Genomic DNA, 17,316 nt, shown 5'->3' with positions numbered 1-17,316 from the left:
TAACTTTATGAGAAAATTATTCTCTCTACGTTAAAATCATGGAGCATAATTTGATTTCCTTAGGATATGATTGGTTGATGTTAATCAAATTATTTGTCTTGAATTACTGATACTAATATTCTCAACAACCTTTTTATACAGATATCTATTAATTTATTTTGATCATAATAGCAGAGCCATAAAGATTAAATATGGCAACACAGGCAAATGACAATCTTGGTCTGATTAAATAAGGTGCTCAAAAGATCTTATAAAGCAGGAAATTTTTATTTCAATTTTTAGGAGAAGAAATTTAGAGATTAAGTGAGTTTTATAAGGTTGCAAGATCAGTAATTCAAAAAATGGAACTCAAAAAAGTTTGATCTAGCAGTAAAGATTAACTCTTTCTATTGGAGTACAGCAGAAAAAAGACACATATATCAAAGGAAAAGTAAATCAGTTGGGTCCAGTATACACATAGAAGCTGATGGGATGGTGATTGAGCAAAGGAAGTAGAGAAGATTCTTCAACTATAGAAAAATGTTCCAGTCAGACAACTTCGTTAATTCTTCCTGATATATCAGGACTCATGTATAAAATGTTCATGGCAATCTTACTCATAATGAACAACATTAAAAAGAACTGAAATATCTGCCAATAATAGAAAGGTAAATAAATCATAGCAAATGCACATAATGATACAATGTAATATCACATAGCAGTGAGAAACTAAAACTGCTAATACTTACCGCAACATGGATGAGTCTTACAGAATAATGTTGTGTGAAAGAACTCAGACAGCAGATGACTACCTGACTCCATCTGTATGAATTTCAAAACCAATATACCTAGTCTGTAGTGACAGAAGTTGGAATGGTGGAGGAGGACATTACGGATCATTCTGGGTGCTAGTAGTGTTCTATATTTTTACCTAGGTTGTAGAAAATGAGTGTCTAGATGTGAAAAACTTAATAAAGCTTTACTTAATATTTTTGTACTTGATATAAATTATTTTTGTGGGGGAAAGTAAAATAATGTTGCAATGAATTCCCAAACTAATAATTTATATATCAGAAAGTACAGTGATTCAAAATACATTTTCTAAAGTACAGTCTCAATCTTCATTGAACAATACCTTAACATCTCAAAGCACTTATAACTGGCAAGTATTGCTGTAGCTCTAAACCGGAAGATTAGCCAGAGTCAGAATGGGCATACAGCAATCAGTGTTTTTTGTTTGTTTGTTTTTTTGTTTTTTGAGACAGAGTCTTGCTCTGTCACCTAGGCTGGAGTGCAGTGGCAAGATCTCAGCTCAGTGCAAGCTCCGCCTCCCGGGTTCATGCCATTCTCCTGCCTCAGCCTCCCGAGTAGCTGCGACTACAGGCGCCCACCACCACTACCAGCTAATTTTTTGTATTTTTAGTAGAGACGGGTTTTCACCGTGTTAGCCAGGATGGTCTCGATATCCTGACCTCGTGATCCGCCTGACTCGGCCTCCCAAAGTGCTGGGATTACAGCGTGAGCACCGTGCCCGGCCAATCAGTGGTCATTTGAGGAATACATCATTCTGGTCATACAGCATTAGCTGCTTCTTTTTCTCCAAAGTGAGAAATGATTGAGAGGATTTGAATGGAAATCCATTGTCCTGTGACGTCTCATCAGCCCCAGAGAAAATTGGGCACTTAACGTAAAGCAAGTGTTTTAAATTCTTAACTGATATTCTGAAGTTTCATGGTTAGGGTCCAGGCATTTGGTATTTAGAAGCTCCATACAGGTTTTGATGAGCAACCAGGCTTGAACAACACTGTTCTAAGAAACACAAGTTAAAAGCAAGAACATATAAGACTTCTTGAGGGCAATGTTTTCACTCCATTTTATCTTTTCTATCATCATGTGAGAACGATGCTTATCTTCAGTTTAATGATCTGTATCTTCAGTTTATAAAAGAGGAAACTGTACCTACAAAAGTTTAGAAAACATGCCCAAATACACACAGGGAGGACGTGGCCAGATAGGGATTCTACCTCATATCAATCATGCTCCAAACAGCTTATTTATCATACCATGCTGCCTCCCAAGAAAAATGGACATTTTGGGAAATTCATTATTATGAACCATCAACCCTACGAATTTAATCATAAATTTTTGTGAGTAAATATAAGAGACTGTAAATATAAGAATCAAATAATCATTTCTTATTTGGTGAAAGTGAGAAATGAATATTTGATTCTCTTTTATTTAGTCTGAACTCTATACTCTTCCTTCACAAGCACAAACAAAGTGATAAGATATCAGTCTTGTACCACACTAGCTGAACTCTCTCAAAAGATCAAAACTGTACCAAGGGTTGAGAGGGGACAGTAGGTGGCAAACCCACTGCTTCAGTTTTAAAGGGTTGGACATGAGCAATTTTCCTGTTTCTTATTTAAATTCATAAAGCAGAAGAAACATCATGGTAGTTAAGTACATGCACTCTGGAGCAGTCTGCCTGATTTGGACTCCTGCCTCTCCTACTTCCTGTCTAAGTGATGTGGAGCAAGCTTCTAAACTCTGTGGACCTTAGTTTAACCATATATATGATGGGAATGGTGATAATAATAGCACTTACTTCAAGGCATTAAGTTCATATTTGTAACAGATATATAACAATATCTTTCTCATGGTCTGGAGGCCATTATTCTTAGCAAACTAACACAGGAACAGAAAACCAATTACCACATGTTCTCACTTATAAATGGGAGCTAAATGATGAGAACACATGGACACATAGAAGAAACAACACACACTGGGGCCTTTTGGAGGGTGGAGGGTGAAAGTAGGGAGAGGATCAAGAAAAACAACTAATGGGTACCAGGCTTAATATCTGTGTGATGAAATAATCTATACAATGACACAAGTTTACCTATGTAACAAACCTGCACTTGCACCCTTGAACATAAAAGTATTTTAAGTCTATTTTTTTTTTTAAGTAAAGGCATGCCAAAATGAAGTCATAAAATTGTGGTATACATTTAGCAAAATTATGCTTTAAACATTTACAACACATTTATTTATTCACAAGACAAAGGATTTATTTAAAAAGTCATAGTGCTGGGGGTCTAGTAATGGGATATAAATTTGAATGAACAGTGCCTTCATTTTTCAGTCATGTCATTGTATTTCTAACTATGTATAATTAATTTGGAGATTATAGTCTAAATGAGAATCTTTCTGAGTGTGAAGCCTGTATTAGTTTCCCATTCCTACTATAACTAATTGCCACAAACTTAGTAGCCTAAAACAACTTGAGTATATTATCTTACAGTTCTGCATATCGGAAGTCTGAAAGCGGGATGGTAGGGCAGTATTTTTTCTGGAAGCTTTAAGAGAAAAGCCTGTTTCTTTGCCTTTTCCAGCTTCTAGATGTTGCCTGCATTTCCATTCCTTCCTGCACTCTGACCGCTGCTTCCATCCTCATACCTCATTCTCTAATTCTGACCTCTCTCTTACAAGGACCGTTGTGATTACATAGGACCCACCTAGGTAATTCAGGCTACTCTCCCCCATCTCAAAATCTTTAACTTAACCGCATCTGAAAGCCTCCTTAGCATTGTAAGGTTTTAGGGATAAGACCATGAGCATCTTTGGAGAGCTATCATTCTGCCTACCACAGAAGCCCAAAACAAAAACCACTCCAAGAATGTTTCTGCTCTGCACTTTCTGCATCATAATTCAGTTGGGATTTATCTTTTTTCTAAACTTTTCAGCTGATATCCTAGAATGGTTATTACCAATGGGTCCCAGAGGATTTCATCCCTGAGGATTTCACTTTCCAGGGTATGTACTTTAATATGCTTGATCCAGAGATGATATTCTTATAATGTGGCTGCTATAACTTGGTATTAAGTAACAAAGAAGCTACTTCTGTTACCCAAAGTATGCATAACATGGAACTAATTATTTATATTTATATGAAAAATACACAGAAAATAAATGTTGCTTCATATTGTATATAGGAATGGATACTATATTCTGACCTTTTTTTTTCACCACAAGTTGGTCTTCCAGACATTGTTAATATACTGTATGTAAGATCTAAGGATCTAAGAATTCATGTAAAATCTAAATTGATATATTTGCTCTATAAAGAAAACTAAGATAAGATTCTGGTTAAAAAAAAAAAATCTGTCTCATGGTAAGTATTTGATAAATAGATTTATGATGATGATTATGATTATGATATGTGCAAACTTAGATTCTCACAGAAAACATTCATACAATGCAGGTGGCATTTTATTACTTTTATCATCTTTCATAGTCCTGCATCACAAATATATCACTCTCTTCTCAAAACTCTGGGGGAAGAGCTAGCAATGTTTTACAAAATTTTGTTAGAAGAGCACACAATTATTCTTCACAAAACAATTCTCATGCTGCTGCCCCTTATTGTTTTTGAATACACAATCTTTTATGGTATGAATAAGAGGAAGAAATAATTAAAACAAAAGCCACGTCGAATCTTATACTACAAAGCCTCATTAAAAATCGATTACCACCTTCTGCTTCTCTAATTTCTCCTTAAACCATTTTGTCAGTTTTATAACTGACTCATTTTTCTAATGAGAGACAATTTTTCACTCCCACCTGAGTAAGGTTAATAGAGTCAAAAGAAACAAATTTTATTTTCTACCTAATAAAATGCTATATATATAGCATTTTTTTTTAGATGGAGTCTCACTCTGTCACCCAGGCTGGAGTGCAGTGGCACCATCTCGGCTCACTGCAACCTCCACCTCCCGGGTTCAAGCGATTCTCCTGCCTCCGCCTCCTGAATTGCTGGGACTACAGGTGCATGCCACCACGCCTAGCTAATTTTTTGTATTTTTAATAAAGATGGGGTTTCACCATGTTAGCCAGGACTGTCTCAATCTCCTGAACTCCTGATCTGCCCGCCTCGGCCTCCCAAAGTGCTGGGATTACAGGCGTGAGCCACCGTGCCTGGCCAAAATGCTATATTTTTATGTAAATCAATATGATTCATCATATTATTTGCTTTTAAAAATGTATGAATTCTTTTTTTTTTTTTTTTTCCAGACGGAGTCTCGCCCTGTTGCCTAGACTGGAGTGCAGTGGCGCAATCTCGGCTCACTGCAAGCTCCGCCTCCCAGGTTCATGCCATTCTCCTGCCTTAGCCTCCCGAGTAGCTGGGACTACAGGCACCCGCCACCACGCCTGGCTAATTTTTTGTATTTTTATTGGAGACGGGGTTTCACCATGTTAGCCAGGATGGTCTCGATCTCCTGACCTCGTGATCTGCCCATCCCGGCCTCCCAAAGTGCTGGGATTACAGGCGTGAGCCACCACGCCTAGCCAAAAATATATAATTTTTTGAATAAAATTTTGAGAGAAGTGATTCATTAACATGTCCATCTCTGCTCAGCTATTTTAATAAAGATTCTTTAGCTTGGGGACTTTTTTTACTTCTCAGCATGCCGGTTTCCTCAGAAATGATGGACACACCTATCAGTAGGATCTTCAGATTCGCTGAACTTTTGTTAGTCTCCCTAATCAAGAAATAAGCCATATTTCACAAAGAAATAGTCATTTATAAATTTATAAAGGTAACATAAAGTCAGTTATTATGGACTCAAATTATTGCACAAACTTTCATATGCAAAAACGGGTGTGAATCTTATTTTAAATTAATAAGACCTGGCCGGGTGCGGTGGCTCGCGCCTGTAATTCCAGCATTTCAGGAGGCCGAGGCAGGCAGATCATGAGGTCAGGAGATGGAGACCATCCTGGCTAACACGGGGAAACCCTGTCTCTACTAAAAATACAAAAAAATTAGCCGGGCGTGGTGACTGGCGCCTGTAGTCCCAGCTACTCAGGAGGCTGAGGCAGGAGCGTGGCGTGAACCCAGGAGGCGGCGCTTGCAGTGAGCCGAGATCGCGCCACTGCACTCCAGCCTGGGCGACAGAGCGAGACTCCGTCTCAAAAATAAATAAATAAACAAATAAATAAATAAGACCTTCAGTGTGCTTGCCTAACTGAATCTTATAATTTATGGAATAATGAGCAGGTCTTTGAGCAGTCTTTGAGCTCTAAGATAAATTTAAATTATCAACTAAAATAATTGTGAGCCAAGATTTGGTATGTATGCTAAAAGATGTATCTCTGCTTATATGTCACATGTATTAAATTTGCTCTTTTGTGCTATGGAGAAAATCATTTCAAAATATGGTAGCATGTAATAGAAATGGTTTAATTCTTTCTGAACTCTTACTTCTATCAAAGTAACAACAAAGTTTGAAAGTTTAGAAAATGAGACTGTTGGGAAATCAAACTCAGAATATAAGAAGTTCCTGGGGTGCCAGGGATAATAAGGTTGTATAGTCATCAAAATTTTATTATTATTGATGTAAATTTCTACAAGTAGTTATTACACTATCTTCCTGTGCCCAAAAGCTCCTGGTCCATTTTCTATCAGGCATCTCTCAAGTAGATGCTCATAGGCCACCCAATATTTTGTATGTAATATTCCTTGAGCAAGTGTATGTGCCTCTTGCTGCAGAGTGGTATGGAAATATTTATAGCACAATTTTAATTTATTGTTGCTTTTCCCATTCTTCTGTATTTATCTGGGCCTGAAAATTATCACCCCTTACCATAATTGGAAACACACACGCACAACACTCAAATTCTGTAGTTTCAGAGGAAAATAAAATGAAATTTCATGAGTTGGCATATGCCTGTTTTGGCCTGTCACCTTCTTTGCTTGCCTCCAATAGCAGGGGTAATTATAAGTTCACTATATTTTATCACTTGACTTTATCTGTCAAAATGTTGTTTTAAACCCCATATGCCGGCTGTTTTTAAGTCCTTCTGCGTCCCAGCTGAGGCCTTTGTGCAGAAAATGTTACAGTTGTGCCTTTTTTTCCTTGCTATCTGGGACAGAAGGAGAGTGTAGGTAACCATTGGTGAGCTAACCAAGAACTTCAATAACTCCCACAGGAAGAGCCGTAGGGAGTTTGTATTTTTGGCCATGAATCCAGGGCTTTCATTTTAAGTTCCAGGGTGCGTCATGCAGTTGAGCACTGATTGAATGGGGGCACTGGAGGCTCTAGGGATCAAGCTGTGACATTTTTCTGAGCCTGAAGGCTGCTCACAGTCATTACTGCACAGGCCTTGCCGACTGCTACTTCAGGGAAACACAGGGAGAAGGAGGTTGTGCTTCCGAGTGTGGGTGGTCGAATAAACTCTTTTAGCAGCAGCAGTTGGTCTATTTAGCCTGAAAAGGAGACCACCAGCAGCCCCCAAAGTGCTAAAAAAAATTACAATCAATTTTAAAAATATATATTATATTACATAAAAGACTATAAGAGTGAGTGCTGAGCATTGCTTTACAGTATTCCCAGCTGCTCAAAGAGGCAGTCACATGCAGCCAAGAGGGATTTATCCTGTAACCCAGAGAATTTCCAGCTCTCCCACCAGTCTACCCTTCTCTCAGGAGGAAGAGAGAAAAACAAAAGTCTAAACAAAACAAAAAAATAGCAGCAGAAAGCAAAAAACACAAGCTAGTTTAGAGAAAGTGTATTGACGGAAACTATTGAAATTTAGTATTCTTGAGGTGTACGCTTTGGTTGTGAGTGGTTTAAGGTTAGTTTTTATGTAAAGGGATTTTTAAGGCTCATATATTGGCCTTACATTTAGGTAGTGATTAGGGACCAGCTTATGTCTTCAAATTCATTTAGGATATTAATTGTTAATTCTTTAATATTGGTGTTAACAAGGTTTTAAAGGATTGTCTCAAAGTTTTAAAAGACATAAATGAGGCCAGGCGCAGTGGCCCATTCCTATAATCCCAGCACTTTGGGAGGCCAAGCCGGGCAAATCACGAGGTCAGGAGTTTGAGACCAGCCTGACCAACATGTTGAAACCCCGACTCTACTGAAAATACAAAATTTAGCCGAGTGTGGGGGCACACGCCTGTAATCTCATCTACTCAGGAGGCTGAGGCAGGAGAATCGCTTGAACCTGGGAGGTGGAGGTTGCAGTGAGCTGAGAATGTGCCACTGGACTCTAGCCTGGGCAACAGAGTGAGACTCTCATCTCAAAAAAAAAAAAAAAAAAGATATAAAAGATGTCACTTTACTTAACATTAGTTTAAGAAATTCTTGGCTGCTAGATTTTTTCTAAATGCTAATTTATAATCATAGGTAATATATAAAATATACTGATACTTAAACCATCATATTAAAATAAAGATTTTTAAAAAACCATACAATCAGAAATTCAAATGTCAAGATTATTGCAAGCAACCTATACATAGATGGATTGACTAATGACATCTTAATTTCAAATGTACAGAATACAACTCCTTCCATACTTTGAGATTCTCATCAAACTCCAAACTTAAAGTGCAGTGTGTGAAAGAAATAACCTTTCTAAGACCGTCATTATGAAAAACTCTCACATTTTGAAGAATTCAGAGATACACCTTGTCTCATAATTCTTCCAGCAATAGGAAACAGTTAGTCTCATAATTTTAAAGAATTTTACTTATTGGAACATGTATAGTTAAATTAAACTGAATTATGCACTAACCCCTCCAGGAACCACATTGCTTTAAGAACCCATACCTGATGTACAAAGGTATTAATGAAATGGGAGAGTTCCCTGATCCCCCTCACAGGATGTACAACAGTGGTGTGGCTCGTCTCTTCGGCGGCCACATAGGAGGGAGTCTGTTCAGCCCACATGGGAGGGAGAGCACATAGACATGATGATTCTGGCAAAAAGGTCAGATATTTTCAAGTTTTAAAAATGGTATGGAATACGTTTCAACAGCACTCCACATGAGTATAAACCCCTGATTTAATTTAATGATTTTGTCATGCCAGAAGCATAGTTGGTTTTAATTTTTTAAAACAGATACCGGTATCATAGGCATTTCACATACACAGTATCTCAGTATCGACAAAAATATTTAAGATTGATTGTTGCCATTATGTTTTAAACTTTCATTCTTTTAAATACAAAAAGATAGTCACACATATTTGTTTTTTCAATAAAACACAGTCTTCAAAAAGTTACTGATGATTGCTCTTTAGGGTTCCTAGCCATACACCCTCTCTTAGTTTTTCACACAATAGAAATTATATTTTTATGCAGGCTTGTATTAAGATCCAGTAGTTCTTAAACAATGTTAGCAAATAACTATATAAACCCCAAATGCAGCAAGGCCAACATTTTCCATAGTATACGTTCATCTCATTACAATTGAAGCTGCTTCTTTTGGGTATTTTTTCACTTCTATGTGAAGTAGACTGTTATGGTTTCATTAGTGGTTTTATGATGTGGCTTTTTAAAAGAAAAAATGGTTTTAATTTCTTCCACAGTTCAGAGCTCTCGGAAGAAATCTTTTTTTTCCTTGTAAATTATATAATCCAGGGATGTTTTGAATAAACAAATGCTCTTTAGCAGATTAAATCTCTCACTGGTAATAAATAAGCATCTACTTCCTTAGCTATATTACCAGTATATCCTGGAACCAAAGTAAGATGGTTTTCCTGTTCCCACAATCCATTTAACTGTTGTTTTAAAATCTGAATGTTTCCATTATTTATAATTTCTGTTTTGGACAATAGTTCTGACCACCACCTTTTAATGACTGCTTGAAGCCAGTTTAAACCAACTGTTAGGTATTTTTCAAATTTGCTTTTACATAGTGAGTTTACCAGAGGCAATGAGCCTACCCAGCGTTCAAGAAAGATATATTGTTTTTCTCCCTGTAAACTACTGGTGAGCTCAGGAAGGCAATCTACTTCAATGCCAAGATCTTCTATTCTCACCAAACAAGCTGCAAATTCACGTATACTTCTTTCTCCAGAAAGTTAAAGATAGATTCAACTTCAAATTCCTGCTGAGCAAAACTTGGGCCATTTGTTTCATGATCCTGAGAAACTTGAGAAAAATACTGACTGTATTGTGATGATGGGCTTTATATCTGTGAAAAATTGGAATCACTGGGGTTAAGCAAATGTATTTGACTACTCTGGCGTAATTTTTCAGGCAGGTGGCCTGCACAAACCAATTCATTTTCTTTATTTGCCATGTCACAGCCCCACTTCTAGGGGACTGTATTTTTTTGTTTGTTTTGTTTTTCCTATAACAGAGGTTTGGAAAGGGATAATGAACTAACTTCCTATGAAAGATTACCTTACATAGTTTTTGTTTGTTTGTTTTTTGTTTTGAGATAGAGTCTCACTCTGTCGTCCAGACTGGAATACAGTGGTGCAATCTCGGCTCGCTGCAAACTCTGCCTCCTGGGTTCATGCCATTCTCCTGCCTCAGCCTCCCTGGCTGACTACAGACGCCAGCCACCACACCTGGATAATTTTTTGTATTTTTAGTAGAGATGGGGTTTCACCATGTTAGCCAGGATGGTCTCGATCTCCTGACCTCGTGATCCACCTGCCTTGGCCTCCCAAATTGCTGGGATTACAGGCGTGAGCCACTGCACCTGGCCAGATTACCTTACATAGTTTTATCTGGACTTTTCACAGTTTGTCCAACTGTTTTATTTATATAAGCAGCTAACTGTTGAGATTTCTTAACTTCCTTCTTGTTCTTATTAATGAAATTAGAAATCCTTTTCCTAGCTCCATCAATTAAATGATCCCGAATATTATTTCAAAAGTTCTGCTTTTTAACATTGGGGCTTCAGATGCCATCATCTCTTAAATACTTGTGTTTCTTGGTTTCTTAGCCCAGCCCTGGCACTGACCAACCATGCCAGGCAGCCTAGAGTTCCCCTTGGCTGCAGGCCAGGCCCTACTCAGGGCCATTTCTACCTTGAGTGTTTCTTAAATCACATCTCTACAAATTCAGTCTTAGTCACTGCAATTCCAGATTGAAAAATCGAGATTTAAAAATCTTTTAGATCTATAATCCCTTATTCAATATATTGAGTGTATCTCCAACAGCATCCAAAATTTGGAAAATGTGACATATATACCCTACAAAATTTCTATCAAGATTCATAAATATTTGTTAAGTGTCTATTGTGTTTATTTGAATACAATTAAATAAGACCTATTTTCTGCCTTGAAAGACTTTATAAAACTATAAATTCCATGACAGAGGGACCATACCTGGCCAATTTTGCACTGTGATACTCAGCATCAGCACGGTGCCTGGTACAATTCAAATCCATGATGCCTTGGGAGTTAATAAGTGGGTGTTGGAGAGGAAGCAGGAATATGAACAACTAATATGATGTGTTGTAACAAATGCCAATCCAATTTCAACCAAAGTTGGGTAAAGGTACAATTACCAAATCTATAACTTGCTGCTAGAACTTTTCCACTACATTCACTTTACTCTAATTGGACACTTCCAGCAAGTTACATTTAATCCAGCTATCCTACCAAGGGTATCAAGCACCCTGGTGAATTCAAGATACACTTTGTCCAAAATACTATTCTCAAAACAGACTCTTGATATCCAAGTATAAACTACCTATTAAAAATAAAAATTTGATATATTAAACATCACCTGAAGACCTCCTCTTATAGCTTAGAAAGTGAAGATTTTGTAGGACTGTTAAAAGAAAAACTTCAGCTAAATTAAATTTAAAGGAGTTTAATTGAACAATGGACAATTCGCGAAGCAGGCAGTCCCCAGAATCACGGCAGATTCAGAGAGACTCCAGGGGTGACTCATAGTCAGAACAAATTCATAGACAAAAAAAGTAAAGTGACATACAGAAATTGGAAGTGAGGTACAAAAACAGTTAGATTGGTTACAGGTTGATGTTTGCCTTAGTTGAACACAGTTTGAACACTCAGCAGTGTATGAATGGTTGAAGTATGGCTGCTGGGATTGGCCAAGACTCAGCTGTTGTTACAGGCACATACTTCTAAGTTTGGTTTCTAATCTTGTCTACTCGTCAAGTTAAGTTGTAGTTTGACCACAAGGACTCAAATACAGAATTGTGGAGCCTTTCTCAGGCTATATTTAGTTCGCTTTAACAGTTCCCCTCTTTTGGTCATTTTCTCAATTTTGAGAGATTGACCAAAACTTTAGTCATTGATGTCACTATCAACGTTGCAAATGTACTTATTTGGTCTTGAAACCTACTGAGAAACAGTAGAACAGTGAGTTTTTCAAAGGCAGGAACAAGGACTTGAGTAGAGGGTATCCCTTATACTGTAACATCTTGTTTACAGGAGCAAAACAAAACCTGGTCTCTTCTAGGATCTATGTGTTTCCTTAATGTCTTAGTTTGATTATGTCACATTTAGCATGAGTGACTCCATTTTGGTTTGGTTTGGTCTGTTGGGGCCTAGTGCATGAGCTCAGTCCAAAACAATGGCCTCCCATAATTTTGTTTTAAAAAATTTCACCCCTTTCAGCCAGGTTTTAATTTAGGTGACAGTGTGACCAAAACTTAGGGCCTTAGCACCACTCTCAGTTACCATCATTTTAGGTTTCCAGTCTCAGCATGTCATTCGTAGGTTATGGTGTCCTCATTGTTGCATGTTTCTTTCAGCTCTGCATGGTTGCTGAAGAGATACCATTTGACATCCTAGAGATGGCTGCATGCAAACATTTAAAACCTTTGAGAGAATACAGAACATCAGGGAGACTATTACAACTATTGGGAGGATAATACCAAAAGTTTGGAGTATGTTCCTTACCCAGGGTCCCCATAAACCAAACCATCTAAAACTAAATAGATTAAAGAATGAGCTAAAGAGTCTACTTGCTTAACTAAGTGGTCTTTTCATTAATTCCCTGCAACTGAATCTTTGCAATGCCTGATGTCTTCTCCATAGGCCATAAGTGCCAGCAGCTACACAGATAATTCTCTGTTTAGCCAATTCTATTATTTAGCATAATTTTCCCAAGAGAATTTAAAGTCTGTTGTGTAAGTATAGTCTTTACAGCAGAATCTGCTATAAAGTCTATTATGAGGTATACATTTCTATTCATTGCCTCTTTTATTCCAAACCATGGAAAAAGGACCTAACAAATGATGCCCTTCTAAAAGTGAAGGCCCCCTTGGCAATGTTCTCTTTAACTGATGATGTGGATTCAGAGGAGTGAACAAATGTTCTGTTTCTGACTGATTATGAGGCAACATATGTACCATTAAAGTTTCTCACATATACTGGGCCTTCACCTATCAAAGTATAAAGTTATCCATGTATAAGGGCAGCTGCAGAATCCGTCACAAATGAAAGTATACTCCATAAGTGCACACAACAGACCCCCTTTTCACTTCTATTGTTCATAAAGGCATAAGCAAGGAAAAAATATTCAAAGATAAGAGTCTCATGATAGTAGAAGTCTTGATCTGTGATCTTGTGAAAAGCCGTTCACATAAAGGATGCCATCTTCCCTGGTTAGCTTTACCTTAAGTGTTCCAGTGGGTATACAATTGCAAGAGTTTGGAGGGACTCTGTTCTCAGTTGTGGGATTATAAGCCCAGATTCAAAGTCCCAAAGTTTTTGCTGTAGTGTGCATAGCAAGGACAGTCTTTTTCTGATGTTCTCAGAAGATCCAATCTTCAGGTTCTAAATTGTGAAGGGGTTGACTATCTCCAGTCAGTGAACCATGAATAGCTTTCTTTACCTGATGAAAATACACTGTAGCACAATAATTTAGTGATATAACATCAGCTCTTATGCATAGGAAAGCTTTTATATGACCAGAAAAAATATGTATTGAAAATGACAGTTGAATGAAATCTCTCTATAAATGTTTAAATGGTCCATCAGGTAGCCAGATGTGCCTGAAGTTTTTATTGTCTTCCCAGGAATATGGGTTTGACAAACTAAACATTGGTTATAAACTATTTTAGCAATTTAGAAGTCACTACACCAATATAAATTTAATTTGGATAATTTTATCCTTTCCATGATGAGTCATGGAATGCAGAACTTTTAATAACAAAAGCTTTAAGGACTCAGGAAGGAAAAGGCAGCCATCCTGGTTCTCCATGAATCCATGCTTACCACTGGATTTATGTCCTCTTAAATATCAATTGTTTCTCCAATTTAGGTACATAGCACTGATAACTGGTGGGTTATTAAAGGTAATTTGACTTAGACCCTGGAGTTTATTCAGATATCAAACAAGAAAGTACTCATTCCCTAAGTGGGGAATTGAACTCTGAACCTGGGCTGCAATTGTGGTGATGGACACCAAAAGAAAGTACTGCCACGTGGTTACAAGGTCAAACTCCCAAGGACATAACAGACCAGTTTTCTGGGCCATCTTGAACAGTGGGCTTATGGGGTTCTAAGCCCATGTTCTATCCTAAGGTACCTATGTTTATGACAGAACAATACAGAAAGACACTCAAAGCATACCAGATTCACTAAGCTTAAGATTAGCCTAACAAATCTTTTTTCCCATTAATCAAAACATATTGATGACCTACACTAAAATATAACCTGAAGGAGGTTAAACATTATTTTTTATATTGGCAATGCTTCCTATGTAACTTAACATGTCAAATAGTCCTGTTTACCTCTCTTTTGGATGCTTCAGGGGCCCTCCAAAGCATCCCAAAGTTAGAGGTCAGGAAAGACAATTCTGAAGCTTAAATTTGATTTGGGGAAGCCTATCAAATATGTTAAAGGTTTGAAACACTTGATATTATGAAACAGAATTCCAGGTCACCATAAGTCAGATGATGACTCAAAAATTTTAAAAAGGCAAAAACCTTTACTCATTCATAAAGGGAAGACTTAGCTTTCCAAACAATCTGTCTCTTGTCTTTCCCTTCTCTTTTTGGTAGTCTATTAAAAAAGGCAAACAAAAATCTTTCATTATCTTATAATATTACACGAAAATCTTGTTCAAGAGAGAACATCAAATTTCACCTTTGCTTTAGCCTACTATTAATGTCAATTGTAATTTTTAATAAAACCTTGTAAGACAAATTGATTCAATCTTAATCAGTTTGACCATAAGGTGAAATCCTTATAAGCCTTTTATAACCCTTTATAATTTTTGTGACAGAGCAAGTCAGCACTTTAATAAAGTCTTCTTGTGCTTTTATTTTAATGTTCAATTTACAGTAAAACTGAGTAATATCACTTTAACTTTAGCCAGTGTTCACAGGATTTCTTTTACAATTAATTTTATAAACCTTTCACAACTTGTTCAAATGTTTAGATTTTTCCTATGTCACTTAAAACAATCATTTAACCCTCTAAACTTAGGCAAGAAAATTCACATTTCCATGCCTTTATATAATCTTTTACTAAAAACACATTTTACTTTCCTTAAATACTTTGCAGGTAAAGCTGTTTTTTCAGTAGTCTAAATTACATGTTATAATGGTAACTCTTAGCAATTTTTAATTTTGGTGAAAAACCTTGGTAACTAAGAGATTTTAATTATGTACTCAGTATGGAGCCTAGGACATCAGATAAGGTCTGACTATTTCCAGCATAGCTCGGGGCTGGGCTTTCCACATGTCCCCAGGCTTTATCTAGAATCTAATGCTGCAAAATAGGTAAACTGAACAATTTTGAGAAGTCAAAGAAGCAGTTTATGACCTTAAAGCATTTAGTAAACTTAATATCCAGCCTGCCGAATTTAGACCAAATGTCTTTATTTTTGCCAATAATCTTTAAAACTTTTTATTTCCCAGAGATTACCAAAGTCATGTGAACTAAAAGGCATTACAGTTTTTATATTTCTTTCAAAATATTCTATCTAAACACTTACTTTTCTTTAAGCCAATTAATTAGACCTCTTTTATACAAGCATTACACACACAACACATATATAACTACACAGACAGACAGAAGAAGATCCAGTAGTTGTAAGACTTTTCATTTGCCAGTTTCTAAGTTTCTTTTTAAAGCATGCAGTTTTTATGGCCTAATGATCAGGCACAGCTAGAAGACAAAAACAGATCTCCAAAATTAAGGGTCCCATTTTTAGATACATCTGGGATCCCCCAAAAGAAAGAGATGCTATGGGAGAAGACAGTGCAACGCTTTTACTGGGCATTTTATTGCATGGCAACCCAAAGCCAATCAGCCCCTTTTGGAATTAGCCCATCTCTAAAAGTGTATTTCCTACCACGTTACTGCACACTAAAGCCCTCTCATAATGCAAATCAATCTCTGATACTCCCCAAAATCAAAAATGTCAGCTAACACAATGCAAAACAGAACAGAGCCTTAGACTTTGAGAGGGGTCTATTCACTTTCAGTTCCTGGGGTTTCATGAGGAAAAAAAAGGTTTTTCCCCAAATGGGGTCTGTGGTGCCTCCTCTGTTTTCCTCAAGGAATACCAGGTTAGGGCCTCTTGTGTGCATTAAGACTGGCAAGATAAAATGGAGAAAAATAATTCAATTGACTGAGAAGCAAAACCCTTTTTCCAGAAAAACAAGATCCAAGAAGTAAAAACAAAGGCCTTTTAAATATACCTATAGCTTGGATATCCACTTTTAATTAAGCTGACTTTTAACCACAGAACTTTAGAAGTCCTTTTAAATATCTTATTACCTGAATTTAGCCAGATCAAACAGCCAATATTTCTGGCTTTTGAACATTACCCAAGGTAACCTCACAAATGCTCAGAGAAAGGAAAATTCAAGATGGTTCATGAAGTGGAAGAAAATCAACAAAAGTCATGCAGATATCAAACAAGAAAGTACTCATTCCCTAAGCGGGGAATTAAACCCTGAACCTGGGCTGCAATTGTGATGATGGAGACCAAAAGAAAGTACTGCTACGTGGTTACAAGGTCTAGCTCCCAAGGACATAACAGACCAGTTTGCTGGGCCATCTTGAACAGCGGGCTTATAGGGTTCTAAGCCCATGTTCTATCCTAAGGTACCCCTGTATATGACAGAACAATACAGAAAGACACTCAAAGTGTACCAGATTCACTACAGCTTAAGATTAGCCTCACAAATCTTTTTTCCCATGAATCAAAACTTTACAGAGGATATTAACAGTGATTTTTACCATTCATTCAACTGGTTTGCACAGAGAGAGACTGGCCAGAAGTCTGACCGGTAAGAAATTCTTACCCCTTTGGCTGCCATGGCAGGCTTCTGGGTTCTCTTTCCCTGAGCAACCCTAGGGACCTGGCTTGCCACACCATTGCCCTGGGGGCCAAGCTACAACACAAAGGAAAATCATGGAACCACAGGCAAAATCGTCTCAGTTTTGCAAGTTGCCACCTCACCAGCTGCATGGGGGGACCTAAATTCTAATATTTACCATTCCAGCCAGAGCAAAGTATATGTTTTAAATAAAAATACTGGCATCTTTTTAGAACCTTCTGCATATCAGTTGGCATCCCTAGATGAGACTAATT

At 37.3% G+C, this 17,316-nt stretch overlaps 1 pseudogene; it reads right to left on the bottom strand.

Moving 5' to 3' along the window:
• Positions 1–9,437: 9,437 nt before the first annotated feature.
• LOC100437259 (KATNB1-like protein 1) lies at positions 9,438–11,176 on the bottom strand (annotated as a pseudogene).
• Positions 11,177–17,316: the final 6,140 nt, after the last annotated feature.

This window comes from Pongo abelii, chromosome 4, assembly GCF_028885655.2.
Source record: "Pongo abelii isolate AG06213 chromosome 4, NHGRI_mPonAbe1-v2.0_pri, whole genome shotgun sequence".
NCBI lineage: Eukaryota > Metazoa > Chordata > Mammalia > Primates > Hominidae > Pongo > Pongo abelii.
Note: the sequence above shows the minus strand (reverse complement) of the source record. Positions and strands in the feature narration are given on the sequence as shown.